Source organism: Gorilla gorilla, chromosome 20 (assembly GCF_029281585.2).
Source record: "Gorilla gorilla gorilla isolate KB3781 chromosome 20, NHGRI_mGorGor1-v2.1_pri, whole genome shotgun sequence".
Taxonomy (NCBI): Eukaryota; Metazoa; Chordata; class Mammalia; order Primates; family Hominidae; genus Gorilla; species Gorilla gorilla.
In genome coordinates, this window is record NC_073244.2 from 44558007 (window position 1) to 44575451 (window position 17445).

A 17445-nucleotide genomic window follows, 5' to 3' on the forward strand; every position below is an offset into this window, starting at 1 on the left:
GCACCTGGATTTTTAACCAACACTCCAGCTGCCTGTGGTTTGTAGCCAGGTTTGGAGTTCGTTGTCTGGGCAGCCACCTAAGGAAGCAGCCTCTCTTGTGCCTGGAGGTCAGGCTGGCCCTACTGGCTGCCTCTCCTGAGATGAAGCTTGGCCACTGGGCATCCATTTCCCAGCCTGGTTTATTCCCTCTCTTCTCCCAGTGAGGGCCCATCAAGCCCTCTGATACCGACTCCTTCTGCCCTCCCCACAGCTCAGGCAGGAAAGCTCACTGGCCTGGCCAGGGGACTCATGGGATCTACAGGGGCTCCCTACTCCCACCCAAGCCTGGCACCAAGTACAAGCTTGCTGAGATCAAATGTTGTAGCGTTGTGTGGAGAGAAATGGAAACAGCTACTTTGGAAGGTGCTTTGACAATATGTGTAAGAAAGAAAAGAAAAGGAAAAGAAGGAAGGGGCCGGGCGCGGTAGCTCATGCCTGTAATTCCAGCACTTCGGGAGGCCAAGGCAGGGGGATCACCTGAGGTCAGGAGTTCGAGACCAGCCTTGCCAACATGGTGAAACCCCATCTCTACTAAAAATACAAAAATTAGCAGGGCCTGATGGCACATGCCTGTAATCCAAGCTACTTGGGAGGCTGAGGAAGGAGAATTGCTTGAACCCAGGAGGCCGAGGTTGTAGTGAGCCAAGGTTGCGCCACTGCACTCCAGCCTGGGTGACAGAGCGAGACTCCATCTCAAAAAAAAAAAAAAAGAAAAGAAATAGAAAAAGGGGTTAATTACTACTGACTTTACAGAAATAAAAAGGATTATAAAGGAATATTATAAATAACATATAGCAACAAATTGGATAATCTATTTGAAACAAACAAGAACCATAAAAATGGGCAACCAGCAGCCATTCTTTTTTTTTTTTTTTTTTTTTAGATGGAGTCCTGCTCTGTCCCCCAGGCTGGAGTTGCAGCGGCAAAATCTTGGCTCACTGCAGTCTCTGCCTCCCGGTTCACACCATTTTCCTGCTTCAGCCTCCTGAGCAGCTGGGACTACAGGTGCCCACCACCACGCCCGGCTACTTTTTTTGTATTTTTAGTAGAGACGGAGTTTCACCGTGTTAGCCACGATGGTCTTGATCTCCTGACCTCGTGATCTGCCCGCCTCAGCCTCCCAAAGTGCTGGGATTATAGGCGTGAGCCACTGTGCCTGGCCCCAGAATAGCCATTCTTTTATTCCTCTACTTTCTTTCTTTCTTTTTTTTAAATCAAAACTATTTTTTATTAAAGGAAGGTGCATTTAGATTTAAAAAAATTTTTTTTATTCCTCTACTTTCTTAATAAACTTGCTTTCACAGTGCTCTGTGGACTCACCCTGAATTCTTTCTTGTGGGAGATCCAAGAACCCTTTCTTGGGGTCTGGATCCAGACCCCTTTCTGGTAACCACCATGGGTCCTGGAGTCTGTGGAACCTGTTCCCAGACACCCCTACCTCACCCCCACCCAGCCCATCACCACTGCTGTCCTGTCCCAGCTTCTGGTTGCAGAGTGACACGGTAAACTGTCTGGGGAGGGGAGGTTGGTTGCTTTGTGTTTTGCAGGAAAAGGCCTGGTTGTGATTTATAAGAATCACAGACAGAGCTCTCCAGGGGTGGGACCAAGGGGACACTTGGGGTCTGTGAGGACCAGGGGCTGCCATGGCTGATGGGAGTTCAGACCCCACGTGCCACGCCCCAATTCCCCACCCTGGCCCCACCACCCCTGCCTGCCTCACTCCAACCCCACCATCCAAACTCCATCTCTTCCTGCTACTGACCCCATCTTCCAACCTCCACCTCCTGGCCCCAGAGCCCCTATGCTCAACCCCAGCTTGACCCCAGAGCCCCACCTCCACCACACCAACCACTACCTCTGACTCTCATCCACCTGCCTCTCCCCCTGCCCTGCCCCTTGCTTCCCACCCCAGGGTCTGCTAGCTCCTCCCACCTCATCTGCTCAGCTCTGGAGAGAATTGGGAACCCATCCTTTGGCGAGGTGGCTGCTGGTGAGAAAAAAAATGGTATTTGAGGCTTTTACTCATCAAGAAAGGGAATATCCCCCTCCCCCTCCCAGGACTTGCAAGGCAGCGCCCAGCCCCCTCCTCCTTCCTGGTTTCCAGCCTCCTGTGTGGTTTCCATGGATTCGGAGATTTCCTTCCAGCACCTGAGCCCCGAAGTGAGGGGGAGGGGAGGGAGGGGAAGGGCCCAGCCATCTAGGGGAGGGTGGTGGAGAAGCTGCTCCAAGACTGACCCCACAGGTCCGCTGGCCCCGTCCCCTGCTCCCAGAGACCCTGAGGCTGGGCACCAGGGGACTTGCTGGGGACTCGCTGGGGGCCTGACAAATCCCACCCTCCTTCTGGATGGCCCAGGGGAGGTCATCCCATTGGGTCATGTTGGGTGAGAAGAGCTGTCTCAAATCCTGACCCTGTCCCTGACCTTGACCCCTACTACATCCCAAATCCCAAGACCTGGTCCCAGAATCCAAGCCCTGGGTTCTGACATTCAGTGGACTGTGAGGAGGACAGTTCAGGGAAGGGACCAAGGACATCCCTGGGTCAGCCTCCATCCCGCTGAGAACTCACTCGAGTCCTGTGTTTCTGGGGCTCCAGTGCTGCCTGCATATCTGGGATCCCAGAGAGAAGGCGAGAAGGGTTTATGGTGGGGAGTTAGTGAGCATCAGGCACTTGGGGTTCTCCATCCTGCCCAGCATGGCCCCTTCCAGAACAGGCACACGGTGTTCACGACCTCCTCCCCCTCTGCCAGAGTCCCCACTCTGCCAGAGTGGCGGGTGGAGAAGCTGTGGGCACTGTCATGGTGGCTGCCCAGAACCCCGACACCTTTTCTCTTGGCGGGCAGCTGGGGTGCAGGCCCAAGCACGGCCAGGCCCATGCCCCTGCCCAGGCTTAGCTCAGCCAGAAAAGATTCGTCGTGGCTGCAGCAGAGCAAGAATCAGAGCCGGAGGCTGGGGCAGCTGTGGTGGCTGCAAGGGCAGAGCCAGTTGCCCACAGAAAAGCTCGGCCCAGGTGGGGTTCCTTCCCCAGCCTAGGACCTCACAGGTTCTGAGAGCTGCCCAATATCCTTCCGATGGGGTCCTTTTCTGCATACATTTGTCTGTGTTCATTTTTATTGGTTGCGGTCGAGAGCTCATCCTGGCATGACATTTGCCAGTGGGTGGGTAGGTGGTCTACACTCTTGGTTAGGCTCTTGGAGACCCCATGTGCCGCGCCCCAATTCCCCACCCTGGCCCCACCACCCCTGCCTGCCTCACTCCAACCCCACCATCCAAACTCCATCTCTTCCTGCTACTGACCCCATCTTCCAACCTCCACCTCCTGGCCCCAGAGCCCCTATGCTCAACCCCAGCCTGACCCCGGAGCCCCACCTCCACCACACCAACCACTACCTCTGACTCTCATCCCCCTGCCTCTCCCCCTGCCCTGCCCCTTGCTTCCCACCCCAGGGTCTGCTAGCTCCTCCCACCTCATCTGCTCAGCTCTGGAGAGATCCAGAGGAACTACTACCATGTGAGGACCCAGTGGTCCTCTGCCCTGGCTTCCAGTAGAACCTGCTGGAGTTTATTTATTTATTTATTTATTTATTTATTTATTTATTTATTGAGATAGGGTCTTGCTCTGTTGTCCAGGCTGGAGTGCAATGGCACAATCATGGCTCACTGCAGCCTTGAACTCCTGGGCTCAAGCCATCCTCCTGCCTCAGCCTCCCAAGTGGCTAGGACTACAGGCATATGCCACCATGTCCAGCCAATTATTTTATTTTTTGTAGAGATGGGGGGTCTCACTATGCTGCCCAGGTGGGTCTCAAACTACCAGGCTCAAGCTATCCTCCTGCCTCAGCCTCCCAAAGTGCTGGGATTATAGACTTGAGCCACTGCACCTGACCTCTTGGAGAATCTTTAAAAGCTTCTAGCAGGTGAGGCACAGTGGTTTGCACCTGCAATCCCAGTACTTTGGGAGGCCACGGGAGGAGGATGACTTGAGGATAGGAGTTTGAGACCAGCCTGGGCAATATGGTGAGAGCTCCATCTCTTAAAAACTTTTAAATAAAACAATAAAATAAAAGCTGTTAGTGCCCGAACTTCGCCCCAGACCAAGTAAAACAGAATTTCTAGGCATGGGAATCTGTGGAAACTCCCTCAGAGTTTTCATGGGGAATACTGGGATTTTTGACAGTTCCCTGGTTGATTCTGCTGGAAGCCAGGACCAAGAAAGCTTCAAGACAGAGTCCTCCCCAACACGGACAGTAGGTGCTGGGGGCAGGGGAGGGAAGGCAGGGGGAGCCCCTGGGCATGGCCTCCTCTCTTCCCACCCTGTGCGTGACAGCTCCCCCTTGGTCCCCATCCCTCTGCCTTGCACCTGCCTCCTAAAGGCTGCCCACGGGTCCTGCCCCCTTGTCCTCTTTGTCCCTTCATCGCACAGTCCAGATCTTGCCTCAGTCTTCACAGTCAGCCCAGATGACTCATGAAACCTGGAAAGGAAGCCATTCATTTGCAACCTTAAAACAGTCCTCATCTTTGACCCAGAAACTCCACTCCTGGGTGTACGCTCAGCAGAAATGTGAGCCGACGTCTGCTGGCGGACACAGGCGAGAGGTGGCTCATAGCTGCACTATTCAACATACCCCCAAACTGGAAACTCCCCAAATGCCCATCCACAGTAAACTGGATGAATAAAGTGGTGTTTTCATCCAGTGAAATTCACATCACAAAGAGGATGGATGTCAGAAGCACGACACTGAGTGAGATCAGCTAGACACAAAAGAATCTGTGTTGTATGACCCCATTTATTTAAAGTTAAGAAGAACACAGAAGCCAGGCGCGGTGGTTCATGCCTGTAATCTCAGCATTTTGGGAGGCCAAGACGGGCGGATCAAGAGGTCAGGAGTTCGAGACCAGCCTGGCCAACATGGTGAAACGCTGTCTTTACTAAAAATACAAAAAATTAGCCAGGCGTGGTGGCACGCACCTGTAATCCCAGCTACTTGGGAGGCTGAGGCAGGAGAAACACTTGAACCCAGGAGGCAGAGGTTGCGGTGAATGGAGATTTCACCACTGCACTGCAGCCTGGGCCACAGAGTGAGGCTCCATTTCAAAAAAAAAAAAAAAGAAAAAGAGGAACACAGGAAAAACTAATCTAAACTATGGGAAGTCAGAGTCATGGCTCCTGGCAAGCAGTGAACAGAAAGGGACACAGGAGGGACTTCTGGGGTCAGGGATGGCAGGTTTAACTCATCTGGGTGGTTACAGGGGCATATTTGGTTTGTGAAAATGTAAGAAGCTGTGTGCTTACAGCTATGCACTTTTCAGTGTGTGTTATTCTTAAGAAAAGCTGTCACAATTAATCTACCTGCCCTCAAGGAGGACAGGGGAGAGAAACATTTGTATTCACTCTTTCCAAGGCAGGAAAGAAGAAAATGTAACCTGTTAGGTTTCCTTTTTTTTTTCTTTCTTTCTTTCTCTCTGTCTCTCCCTTTCTTTCTCTTTCTTTCTTTCCTTTCCTTTCTTTCTTTCTTTTTCTTTCTTTTTTTTTTTGAGACGGAGTCTTGCTCTGTCGCCCAGGCTGGAGTGCAGTGATGTGATCTTGGCTCACTACAACCTCTGTCTCCCAGGCTGAAGCAATTCTCCTACCTCAGCCTCCTGAGTAGCTGGGATTACAGGCATGCGCCACCATCCCCGGCTAATTTTTGTATTTTTAGTAGAGACGGTGTTTCACCATGCTGGCCAGGTTGGAGGTTTCCATTTTTAAAGGCAGTTGGACATTTACATCCTGCCAGGGAGTTCCCCCCACTGCTCCCCCAAAGCTTCCTTTTACTCTCACACCTGGATTGCACTAGACTCCAAGGAAGGAGAAAACCTCCACTTGGGGGCTGGGAGACGGGGGCAGGAGGAGCAGCAGCCCAGCCCAGCCCACCTCTTTGTCCCTCAGAATCCACTGAACACCTTTCAGCCTTGTCCCGCTGGGACGGTCAGGATTTTAGGGCTCTGGGGATCACTTCTTATTCAATTTTTTTTTGTGGGGGCGGGGCACAGAATCTCACTCTGTCATCCAGGCTAGAGCTGAAGTGCAGTGGCGCGATCAATTTTGTTTGTTTTGTAGAGATGGAGGCCTTGCTATGTTACCTGGGCTGGTCTTAAACTTCTGGCCTCAAACAACCCTCCCACCTTGGCCTCCCCAAGTGCTGGGATTATAGTCATGTGCCACTGCACCCTGTTCACAGGTCATTTCAGATGGTAAAAGGAGCCAAGAAGAAAACAGACCAGGATGACCAAGGGACTCTAGAGAGGGTAGAGATGACACTGAAGCTGAGGGTTGAAAGGGCCTGTCTCCTCCTCCTGCCAACATCGGGCTTGGCCTCAAGTGATCCTTCCACCTCGGCCTCCTAAATTGCTGGGATTAGAGGCATAAGCCCCCTCCTGGCCTCACTCCCTATTTTTGAAACTGTCTCTTGCTTGCCTCCCAGGTGCCCTCCTTCTCCTGACTGCCCCTCTGGTCAGTCCTTCTCCAGCTGTTGAGACTCAGCCCCACCCTTGGGAAGACCCTGTCTTTTCCAACTGCCCATGAGGTGCAGGCAACTCCAGCAGCCCTAGTTCCAGCTCAGAGTCTTCCCTGGCTCCATTTCTGTATTGCCCATGGCCCCTCTCAGTTATTTCCAGGTGTATTCATCCGTTCTCACGCCGCTGATAAAGACATAACCAAGACTGGGCAACTTACAAAAGAAAGAGGTTTATTGGACTCACAGTTCCACATGGCTGGAGAGGTCTCATAATCATGGCGGAAGAGGAAAGGCACGTCTCACATGGCAGCAGGGAAGAGAAGAGAGCTTATGCAGGGAAACTCCCCTTTTCAAAACCATCAGATCTCATGGGACTCATTTGCCATCAAGAGAACAGCGCAGGAAGACCCGTCCCCATAATTCAACCACCTCCCACAGGGTTCCTCCCACAATACAATGGGAATTGTGGGAGTTACAATTCAAGAAGAAATTTGGGTGGGGACACAGCCAAACCATATCACCAGGCAAGACAAAGCCTTAAACAGGCACAGCTTACCCACCGCCCTGCTCACTGCCTTGGTATTCCCCATCTCAGCATCCACGAGGCCAGCTGTCCACATCAGAGACTGGGTGTTGCCCACTTTCAAAGGTACATCCCAGCCATCACCAAACGCTGCCCATCCTTCTAAATATTTCTGGAATCCCTCCCCTCGCCCAGCCCTAGTCTCCCTGCCCTGGCCAGGCCCCCTCTTCTCCCACCCCGGTTATCACTAGAACCTTCAACAAGACCCTCCCAGCTTCTGCTCAGCAGTTCTTTAAATAAAAGTGATCTGGCTGGGCTTGGTGGCTTGCACCTGTAATCCTAGCTCTTTGGGAGGCCAAGGTGGGTGGATTACCTGAGGTCAGGAGTTTGAGACCAGCCTAGCCAACTTGGCGAAACCCTGTCTTTATTGAAAATACAAAAATTAGCCGGCCGTGGTGGCGCATGCCTGTGGTCCCAGCTACTCGGGAGGCTGAGGCAGGAGAATTGCTTGAATCCAGGAGATGGAGGTTGCAGTGAGCCGAGATTGCACCACTGTACTGCAGCCTGGGCAACAGAGTGAGACTCCAACTCAAAAAAAGTTTTTGTTTTTTTTCTTAAATAATAAAAGCAATGTGATCTTCTCCCTCCTGGCTGCTTACAAGGATGCTGCATTACTCTTAGGCCATCGGAGTGAGGCCTCAAGCCCGGCTGCATTTTAGCTATGCCTGGATCCCATCCCCAGCCCCACCTGAGCCTAACTCCTGGGTATGGGGCCTCAAACATTGGTACAACTTGACCGTCTCCTGTGGTCAGCTCCAGCCCCATCTTCCTGTGTTCTCCTTACCAGGTACTGGGCTCCTAGGCTTCTGCACATCCAAGACGCTGTGCCCCTGCCTCAGGCGCTGGTCCTCCCTGCCACATCCTGGCTCCACCTCCTTCAGATATCAACTTGGTCCCTTTCTCTCCTTCCCTGGCCACCCCTGCCTCCTGCCTGCCCACTGCCCTTGCTGTATGCACTCACCCACACCTGCGTCATCCCCATCAACCCACACTCTCCTGGGCAGCCCTTTGACTTGTCTGTGTTCCTGTGGGGAGATAGCTCCCAGGAGAGCAGGGCTCACCCCGGCTTCCACCTGCCTGGCATGGAGTACACACTCCTGGACAAAGACTCTCTCCTCGGCCACACTCAGGCTCCTCCAAGCCTTCTTCTTGATGAGGGCTCAACCTTGGCCTGTAAGAATTGCTGATTCGGCGGGGCACGGTGACCCACGCCTGTAATCCCAGTACTTTGGGAGGCAGAGGCGGGCAGATCACTTGAAGTCAGGAGATTGAGACCAGACTGGCCAACATGGCAAAACCCCGTTTCTACTAAAAATACAAAAATTACACGGGCGTGGAGCTGTGCACCTGTAGTTCCAGCTACTCAGGAGGCTGAGGTGGGAGAATTGCTTGAACCCAGGAAGCAGAGGTTGCAGTGCGCCGAGATCATGCCTGCCACTGCACACCAGCCTGGGCGACAGAGTGAGACTCTCAAAAACAAAAACAAAAAAAGAACTGCAGACTCTTAGCCCATTTCCTTCCACCAGCACCCCGCACCCACCAATGCACACCAAGAGACTTGGAGCAAACTCTAGCCTGGGGTCTATCAGCTGAAGACTGCATTCTTGGGAAGATCCAGACCCTGCTCAGAGAACTCAAGCCTGCCAAAAACATTTACTGTCTGTTCCTGCCAGCATCTGAAGATAGGGCCCTAATTTCAATAAGCACCAGTTAGCAAACTCAGATGGCTTAACCCCAGTGATCAACCTCCCCTCCCCAATTTTCTTTTTCTTTTTCTTTTTTTCTTTTTTGAGATGGAGTCTTGCTCAGTCACTCAGGCTGGAGTGCAATGGCGTAATGTTGGCTCACTGCAACCTCCATCTACCAGGTTCGAGTGATTCTTGTGCCTCAGCCTCCTAAGTAGCTGGGATTATGGGCACACACAGCCACGCCCAGCTAATTTTTGTATTTTTAGTAGAGACAGGGTTTCGCCATATTGGTCAGGCTGGTCTCGAACTCCTGAACTCAAGTGATCTGCCTGCCTCAGCCTCCCAAAGTGCTGGAATTACAGGCGTGAGCCACCATACCCAGCCCCTACCCACTTCTTATTTCGACTCCCTGACTCTGCACAAACCCCCACTTGTTCTACCTCCACCCCCTTTTCCCTTTAAAATGCCCAGTCACCGCTACCTGGGTTAGAGTTGAGCTGAGTTCTACAGTAAAGTCTCTCCTACTGCAGTAGTTACTGACTGAATAGCATCCATCTTTACCACCTCTTTTTTTTTTTTTTTTTGAGTCAGGGTCTCACTCTGGAGGCTGAAGTGCAGTGGCACGATATCAGCTCACTGCAGCCTCAACCTCCCGGGCTCAGGCAATCCTCCCAACTCAGCCTCCCAAGTACCTGGGACTACAGGTATGTGTCACTGTATCTGGCTAATTGTTTTAATCTTTTGTAGGTGAGGTCTCACTTTGTTGCCCAGGCTGGTCTCGAACTCCTGGCCTCAGTCTCCCAAAACACTGGGATGATAGACATGAGCCACCATGCCCGGTGTCTTTACCAGCTTTAACTAGCATCTGGCTTTGTGTCCCTCCAACATCCTTTAGCAGTGGCTGAACACTTGTATGACAGGGAGGTGGAATGTGAACAACCTCATTCCCACCTCCCAGAGGAAGATCTGAAGTCCTGTGGCTGTTGCACTGGGTCAAGCCCACGCAGGAGGGAGTGGTACCCGCTGAGCCAAGCCCCCTGCTCCTAAGTGAGCTTTCCAGGTGTCCTGATTTCCTGGGGCCGCTGTGATGAATGATCATGCGCTGGGTGGCTGAAACAACAGAAGTGTGTTCTGTCACAGTTTGGGAGGCCAGAAGTCCAAATCAAGGTATCAGCAAGGTGGGTTCCTCCTGGAGTCTCCCAGGGAGAATGCATTTCCTGTCTCTCTAGCTGCTGGCAATCTTTGGCATTCCCTGGCAGCATCACTCCATTCCCTGCCTCTGTCTTTGCATGACGTTCTCCTCTGTGTCTTCCTCGTGTCTGTCCCTTAAAAGGACACTCATCATTGGACTTAGCACCTGCCCTAATCCAGGATGATCGTCAGCTTGAGATCCGTTACTTAATTACACCTGCAAAGGTTCTTATTCCAGATAAGATCACACTGTGAGGCTCCAGGTGGACGTAGGTTCTTCTTCCAGATAAGATCACACTGTGAGGCTCCAGGTGGACGTAGGTTCTTCTTCCAGATAAGATCACACTGTGAGGCTCCAGGTGGACGTAGGTTCTTCTTCCAGATAAGATCACACTGTGAGGCTCCAGGTGGACGTAGGTTCTTCTTCCAGATAAGATCACACTGTGAGGCTCCAGGTGGACGTAGGTTCTTCTTCCAGATAAGATCACACTGTGAGGCTCCAGGTGGACGTAGGTTCTTCTTCCAGATAAGATCACACTGTGAGGCTCCAGGTGGACGTAGGTTCTTCTTCCAGATAAGATCACACTGTGAGGCTCCAGGTGGACGTAGGTTCTTCTTCCAGATAAGATCACACTGTGAGGCTCCAGGTGGACGTAGGTTCTTCTTCCAGATAAGATCACACTGTGAGGCTCCAGGTGGACGTAGGTTCTTCTTCCAGATAAGATCACACTGTGAGGCTCCAGGTGGACGTAGGTTCTTCTTCCAGATAAGATCACACTGTGAGGCTCCAGGTGGACGTAGGTTCTTCTTCCAGATAAGATCACACTGTGAGGCTCCAGGTGGACGTATCTTTTATGGACCACCATCCAATTCACTACACCAGGGCTCAGCGGTGGGTACCCTCCCTTCTTTCTGGCACAGATGCTGGCATCACTAGCGTGGGAAGGCAGATCCATGAGGTGGGGAGAGCTGGGCAGGGATGGTCTCAGGAGTGTGGAGGGGCCTGGGATGGAGAACCTGAGACCCCCCTGCAACCCATCTTCTGGCAGACACACCCTCCTGGCCTCCTCCCCAAAGACAAACACTCGGTGTAAAGAGACCTGGGTTCAAGGCCTGGCTTCACTCCTTGACTCGTGTGATCTCTGGCAAGCACGTGCCCTCTCTGGGTGGAGATGATTCCCCAGCTCCTCACAGCCCTGGCTCTGGGACTCTGAGTGGGAGCTGACAGCAAGAGCTGTGTGTCTGCGTCTCAGAGCCTGGCACCCTGTACGCATCAGAGCACAGAATGACACTGAAGAAAGGAGTGATTGAGCAGTGGCTGGGTGTGCCTTGGGATGGGCTGAACTGGGCATGTGGTGGGATCTGGGAAGCCCCTGAATTCCCCAGATGGTCATATCCCCACTGCAGAGGTGATGTTCCCTGCCGATATACCACTGGTGGCTCAGGGTTGGGCCATGCATATTCTATCACTGGAGGATCAGGACATGAGGACCAGCCAGGGTCAGGAGTCTGCAGCTGTGCTTAGGCAGTGGCTAAGGCAGGAAGGTGAGGAGGGGACCAATATTTACTCAGCTCCATCTCCTTTCAGTCTCATAATGTGCCAACAAAATAGGTACCACTATATGCCCAGTCTATAGATGAAGACACAGAGGCTCAGAGAGGCCGAGCAACTTGCCCGAGGTCACATAGTTCTTGAATAGGGCAGGATTCCAACTTGGTCAATTAGGCTTCAGAGTTGCTCCGTAACACATCATCTTCACCCCTGAGGCCAGGCCAGGGCTCTCAGTGCCCAGAGTAGAATAATAAACACATCACGCAGGCTCATCAACCACATCAGGGACCCTGTCATTCTGTTCTCAAAAAAATATTTTTAACCATGGTTGCATTAGGGTTGTAAGATTTTCAGAGCTCTTTTTCTGTTTTTCAAATGTTTGCTAATGTGCTTATATGATCTTTGTCATTAAAAAGGTAAACATTGAAAAAATCATCTACTAAGTGGCTTCTGTCAAGAGTGCAGCTAGGGTAGTTGTCATTCGGAAGAGGCTATTCCAGGGACAAACCAACAATTTAAAGGTTTTCTGCTGGGTGCAGTGGCTTACACCTGTAATCCCAGCACTTTGGGAGACCAAGGCGGGCAGATCACGAGGTCAGGAACTTGAGACCAGCCTGGCCAACATGGTGAAACCCCGTCTCTACTAAAAATACAAAAATTAGCCAGGCGTGGTGACAGGCGCCTGTAATCCCAGCTACTCGGGAGGCTGAGGCAGGAGAATTGCTTGAACCCGGGAGGCAGAGGTTGCAGTGAGCAGAAATCGTGCCAATGCACTCCAGCCTGGCGACAGAGCGAGACTCTGTCTCAATAATAATAATAATAATAATAATAATAACAACAACAACAATGAATTATCCAAGCCCTGTTTCCCTTGTTTCTACCCAGATCACCAAAAAGTGTATTTCTCTGCTTTCACACAGAGCTGTTTTTACCAAACCATGTCTTAACACTCTGTCCTTGGTTTCTGCTGGGGATCAGTAGATTAAATGTGCACGTGTAGATTGTCTCTTTATTTCCCACAAAACTGTTCTCTCAAACACCGCCTGTTGTGTCCTTCACATTTCTTGCAAAGATCCAATTGACAAACTCCCGTTAGCTTCATAGCCGGGAGAAATGCTCTCTTGATCAATCTATAAGCTCCCGAAGAGCTCAAAGATGTCTGTTTTCACCCCTGCTATTTTCACAGCGCCCAATAAAGTACTAGGCATTTACTCTGTGCTCAAATATTGCTTTTTGAGTGGGAAAAAAGGCATTGATTGACTCATACAGCTGAGAAGTCCAAAGGAATGTCTTGCTTGCTTCAGGTACGGCTGGATCCAGGGGTCCAAATTGTATCTTCAGGACCCTACCCTCCCTCTTTTGGTTCCGTTTTCTTGTGTTACTGGCTTCATTCTTGGGCAGGCTGACTGCCTGTAGCAGCCAAAACAGCCACTCACATTTCCCAAAGTTCCTTCCACACACCGGTTTGCAAGCCTGGAGAAAAGAGGGCAAGCACTCAGTTCCCCAAAGTTCCAGGGAAGATGCCCATCAGCTGGCTTGGGTCTGTGTGCCCATCGCTGAACCAATCAGGGTGTCTGGGGGGAATGACGTAATCTCATTGGCCAGGTCTGGGTCAAGTCCCACTCTTGAAGCCAGGGGGCGGAGTCAGCTGCATCCCACTCAAGGACACAGCAAGGATGGGCTCTATTATCAGAAGAGGAGGTAGAGAAAGGCAGGCTGGGCAGGAACCTAGAGCACTGCAGTTTCTGCAACATCCCAACCCGGATTCCTGATTTTGCTGCCATATTGATAAACGGTGCAGCCACCAACTCTCCCGTTCCTACAGCCAGAAAATTATTGATTATTCTTTGTTCTTTCTTTTTTTCTTTTCTTTTCTTTTTTCTTTCTTTCTTTCTTTTTTTTTTTTTTTTTTTTTTTTTTTGTGAGACAGAGTCTTGCTCTGTTGCCCAGGCTGGAGTGCAGTGGCGTGATCTCGGCTCACTGCAACCTCTGCCTCCCGGGTTCAAACTATTCTTCTGCTTCAGCCTCCCAAGTAGCTGGGACTACAGGTGCGTCCCACCATGCCCAGCTAATTTTTTGTATTTTTAGTAGAGACGGGGTTTCACCATGTTAGGATAGTCTCGATCTCCTGACCTCGTGATCCACCCGCCTCAGCCTCCCAAAGTGCTAGGATTACAGGCTGAGCCACCACGCCCAGCCTTCTATTAATTTATTAATTAATTAATTTATTTATTTTGAGACGGAGTCTCACTCTGTCACCTGGGCTGGAGTGCAGTGGCGAGATCTCAGCTCACTGCAACCTCCGCCTCCCGGGTTCAAGCTATTCTGCCTCATCCTCCCGAGTAGCTGGGATTACAGGCGCCTGCCACTATGCCCAGCTAATTTTTTGTATTTTTAGGAGAGACAGGGTTTCACTATGTTGGCCAGGCTGATCTCAAACTCCTGACCTCATGATTCACCTGCCTCAGCCTCCCAAAGTGCTGGGATTACAGGCGTCAGCCACCACACCTGGCCAATTCTTTCAGCCACCACACCTGGCCAATTCTTTGTTCTTTCCTTTCACTCCCTTGCAGGCTGGTAGAAACTTGAGGCATGTGGCTACTATGTCCAGCCATCCTGCAGTCCAGCCCCAGCCTGGGAGCTGCTACCCCCCAGCCCACATCCAGCTCCGAGAACCCTGGAACTGAGACAGCATTATACCCATTTTATGGGTAAATGTGCCAAGGCCAAGCTGAACTAATGATGTCTTTCCTAAGTTCACACAGGAAGCTGGTGGCAGAATCTGGGCAGAGTCTAGGTCTCCGACTACTTGGTTCAGAAATACACCCACTCATGCCCCACTCCGTATCCTATGGCCCTGGTGCACCAACAGATCATCAGCAGCAACAAGCCAAGCTCCCCCATCCAACCACCCACCTCCAGCGCAGCCAGACCCCAGGGTTCAAGGCTTGGGGGCACTGGGCTCCCTCAGCAGATGCGTGTGCAGGGGGCAAGGCTCCTGTGTGTAGAGGGAAACTGTGACAGCATTGAGGATATCTCTCCTTGGGAGTTCCTGGCTTCTGGATGCCCACGCAGCTGGCAGGTGTGCCTGAGCATGCACTAGTCTCTCTACAAAGCAAGATCCCGCATGACCAAGGCTTGGAGGACCTGGAGCCGAGACCGGTTGCTGCTGGGGACACATGTGTGTACCCTTGCTCATGGAATTCCTGGCACTGGGACATCATAGTCTCTGATACAGAAGAAAGGAAGTGCTGTGGCTCAGATTCCAACTCAGCTCGCACAGTCTGGGACCCCCGAAAGGCATCTGGACGAGTGCAAGGTGCAGCTCCAGGCAGCGCCCCCTGGAGTTGTCCATCCCGCCCCGGCATCTTCATTTATGGTATCTTGTTTCTTCCTTGCTACAGCTCCCAGAGGAAGGCATATGGTCATCTGTGTCAGTCGGGGCCCCCAGGAAGCAGGTACTGAGATGGGGTTGGAGATGCAACAGGTTTACTAGGGGTAAAGTCTATGGAAGATAACAGGGGAGGAAGTGATTGGGCAGGGAGAGCCCCAGACACTAATGAAAGCTCACAAAGTTTCAGCCAACCTATTGGGGAGCTCCGCAGTAGAAAGTGCCCACAAGAGGAGTCCAGGTTAGGCACAAATGGCCAGGTCCTGGGCCCCCTGCCATGGACAGTCGCTGGTTGACGAATGCCTGGGAGGAGCCTGGCTTCATTCAGCTGGAACGCTCCTTGCACCTCAACAGCAATTCTAGAAGGGAGGCCTGAGCACCTTCATGGCAGCCTCATGATCCATTTCACAGATGCAGATGCCAGCACCCAGAAATGTCAATGACCCTCCCAAAGGCACATGGCTGGCACATGGCAGAGCCAGGCTGGCATGGGAGCATCTGATCCCAATGCCATGCTCCTGTCAGCCCCAGAGTGACTCTTGGCTGCTAAGATGCCCTTTGCTACTGCTGGGCAGGACTCTGGGACATGTTTCCCTTCCATCCTCCAGGGACAGTGACAAGGTGGCCTGACAGAGTGCCCAGGTCCCTGCTGAGCCCCGGCCAAAGCTCCTGTCCCTGGGAAACATGAGTAGGGACAGCCCATGTCATGCTTCAGTCTTTCCAAATCTCAGGAAACTCTTGGGTAGAGAAGCCACTTCAATGTGGCAACTTCGATTCTGGCAGGGATTCATCAAAAGTCCACAGTGTTTCCCGCGCCTTCCAGGTCCCCTGTCTGTCTGGGGTCACCCAGGACCATCTGTCTGTCACCACAGCGGTGTGGAATGCTGAGGATCACCTCTGTGGTGACAGACAGATGGCCCTGGGTGACCCCAGACAGTCGAAAGGATGACTTACAAGTGGCCCAACTGGAGAGAGTCCCATAGGGCTGGCTGCAGTGGAAAGTTGCTGCCAAATGCCCATCTCGTTCCATAACCCTGTCTTGGTGCAGCGACAGTGCACACAAGTGTCCCAGAGGGACAATGATGGCTGCTTCAGCTTGAATCACAAGGGAGGAGGTAGGGTGTTGGATACACTCAATTATCACCCCAAACCCTATCATCACTCATAATCTGCCTGAGATAAATCACAGGCAGGTAATTATTATGTCAGGCCAGGTAGCAGAGAGAAGTTCTAAAATAGCAGTCAAAGAACTTCCTGGTTAATTCAAATCCATCCTAACTCCCTCCAGGGGACAAAAGTGCTTTGGCTGTAGAATTGACCAGGCGGAGAGAAATACGATTGCTTGATGCAAAATGGGAACTCCTGGACTTAATGTTTCTCTCTGTCAAGTTTCAGAATAGCACACCTGTCAGAAACCCTAAATCAATGATCCACCATCCGGGGTAAATCATACTGCAGGGATGTCCTATTTTCTTGGTGTCAAAACCAACCTCCCCAGCCTGCTCGCCAGACCGTGTCCACTTCTGCTCAGCCCAGGCCTCTGGACCCAATTAGTCCTGCCTGCTTGGCTTCCCACACCTGTACTTCTTCCCCCATCCAAATGCCACCAAGACCCAGCTCAAGCCACCTGGCCCCCAAAACTTCTATGCCCAGGCCCATCCCTGGATCCAGCTTAAGCGATTCCACTTCCTGTCCCCACCGCAAAAGGCCAATGCTGGGTTTATCCATCCCTGAACTGGTCACAACCCCAGATCTGTGGCTCTCCTAGAGCTGGGTCTCCCTGTTCTTATCCTTTTGGCTTCTGGAGCCAGCTCTTCTGCTGGGCAACAGAAACTGCTTTGGATTCACTTAAGCCAGAAGAGTGGAGGTGGGTTTACTGGAAAGATGCTGTTTGTAGGGAGGTTTCTTGGGGTGCCAAGGAGCAGAACACCTGATTCACCCGGGCTGAGTAGACCCCTGTCCAGGGCAGGCTGGCCTCAGGTGGGGCTGGATTCAGGCACAATCTCTGGGCTCTGGCTGACTCTGTGGACGACTTTCCTAGGCTCTTCATGGTGGCAGAGTGGTTGCTTACACCTGTCCAAGTGCAGGTCCACTTGGACATGGCAGACGATTACTCCAAGTTGCTCAGACAAAAGCCCTGGGCTAGGGCCAGGTGCAGTGGCTTAGCCTTTAATCCCAGCACTTTGGGAGGCCGAGGTGGGTGGATCATCTGAGGTCAGGAGTTTGAGATCAGCCTGGCCAACATGGTAAAACCCGTTTTTACTAAAAAAAAAAAAAAAATACAAAAATTAGCCAGGCGTGGTGGCGGGCGCTGTAGCCCCAGCTACTCGGGAAGCTGAGGCAGAAGAATCGCTTGAACTCAGGAGGTGGAGGCTGCAGTGAGCTGAGATCACACCATTGCACTCCAGCCTGGGTGACAGAGTGAGACTCCATTTAAAAAAAAAAAGCCCTGGGATTAGTCTTCATGAGGCCTGACTATGTGACCAGAGGCACATGCCCACCTCAGG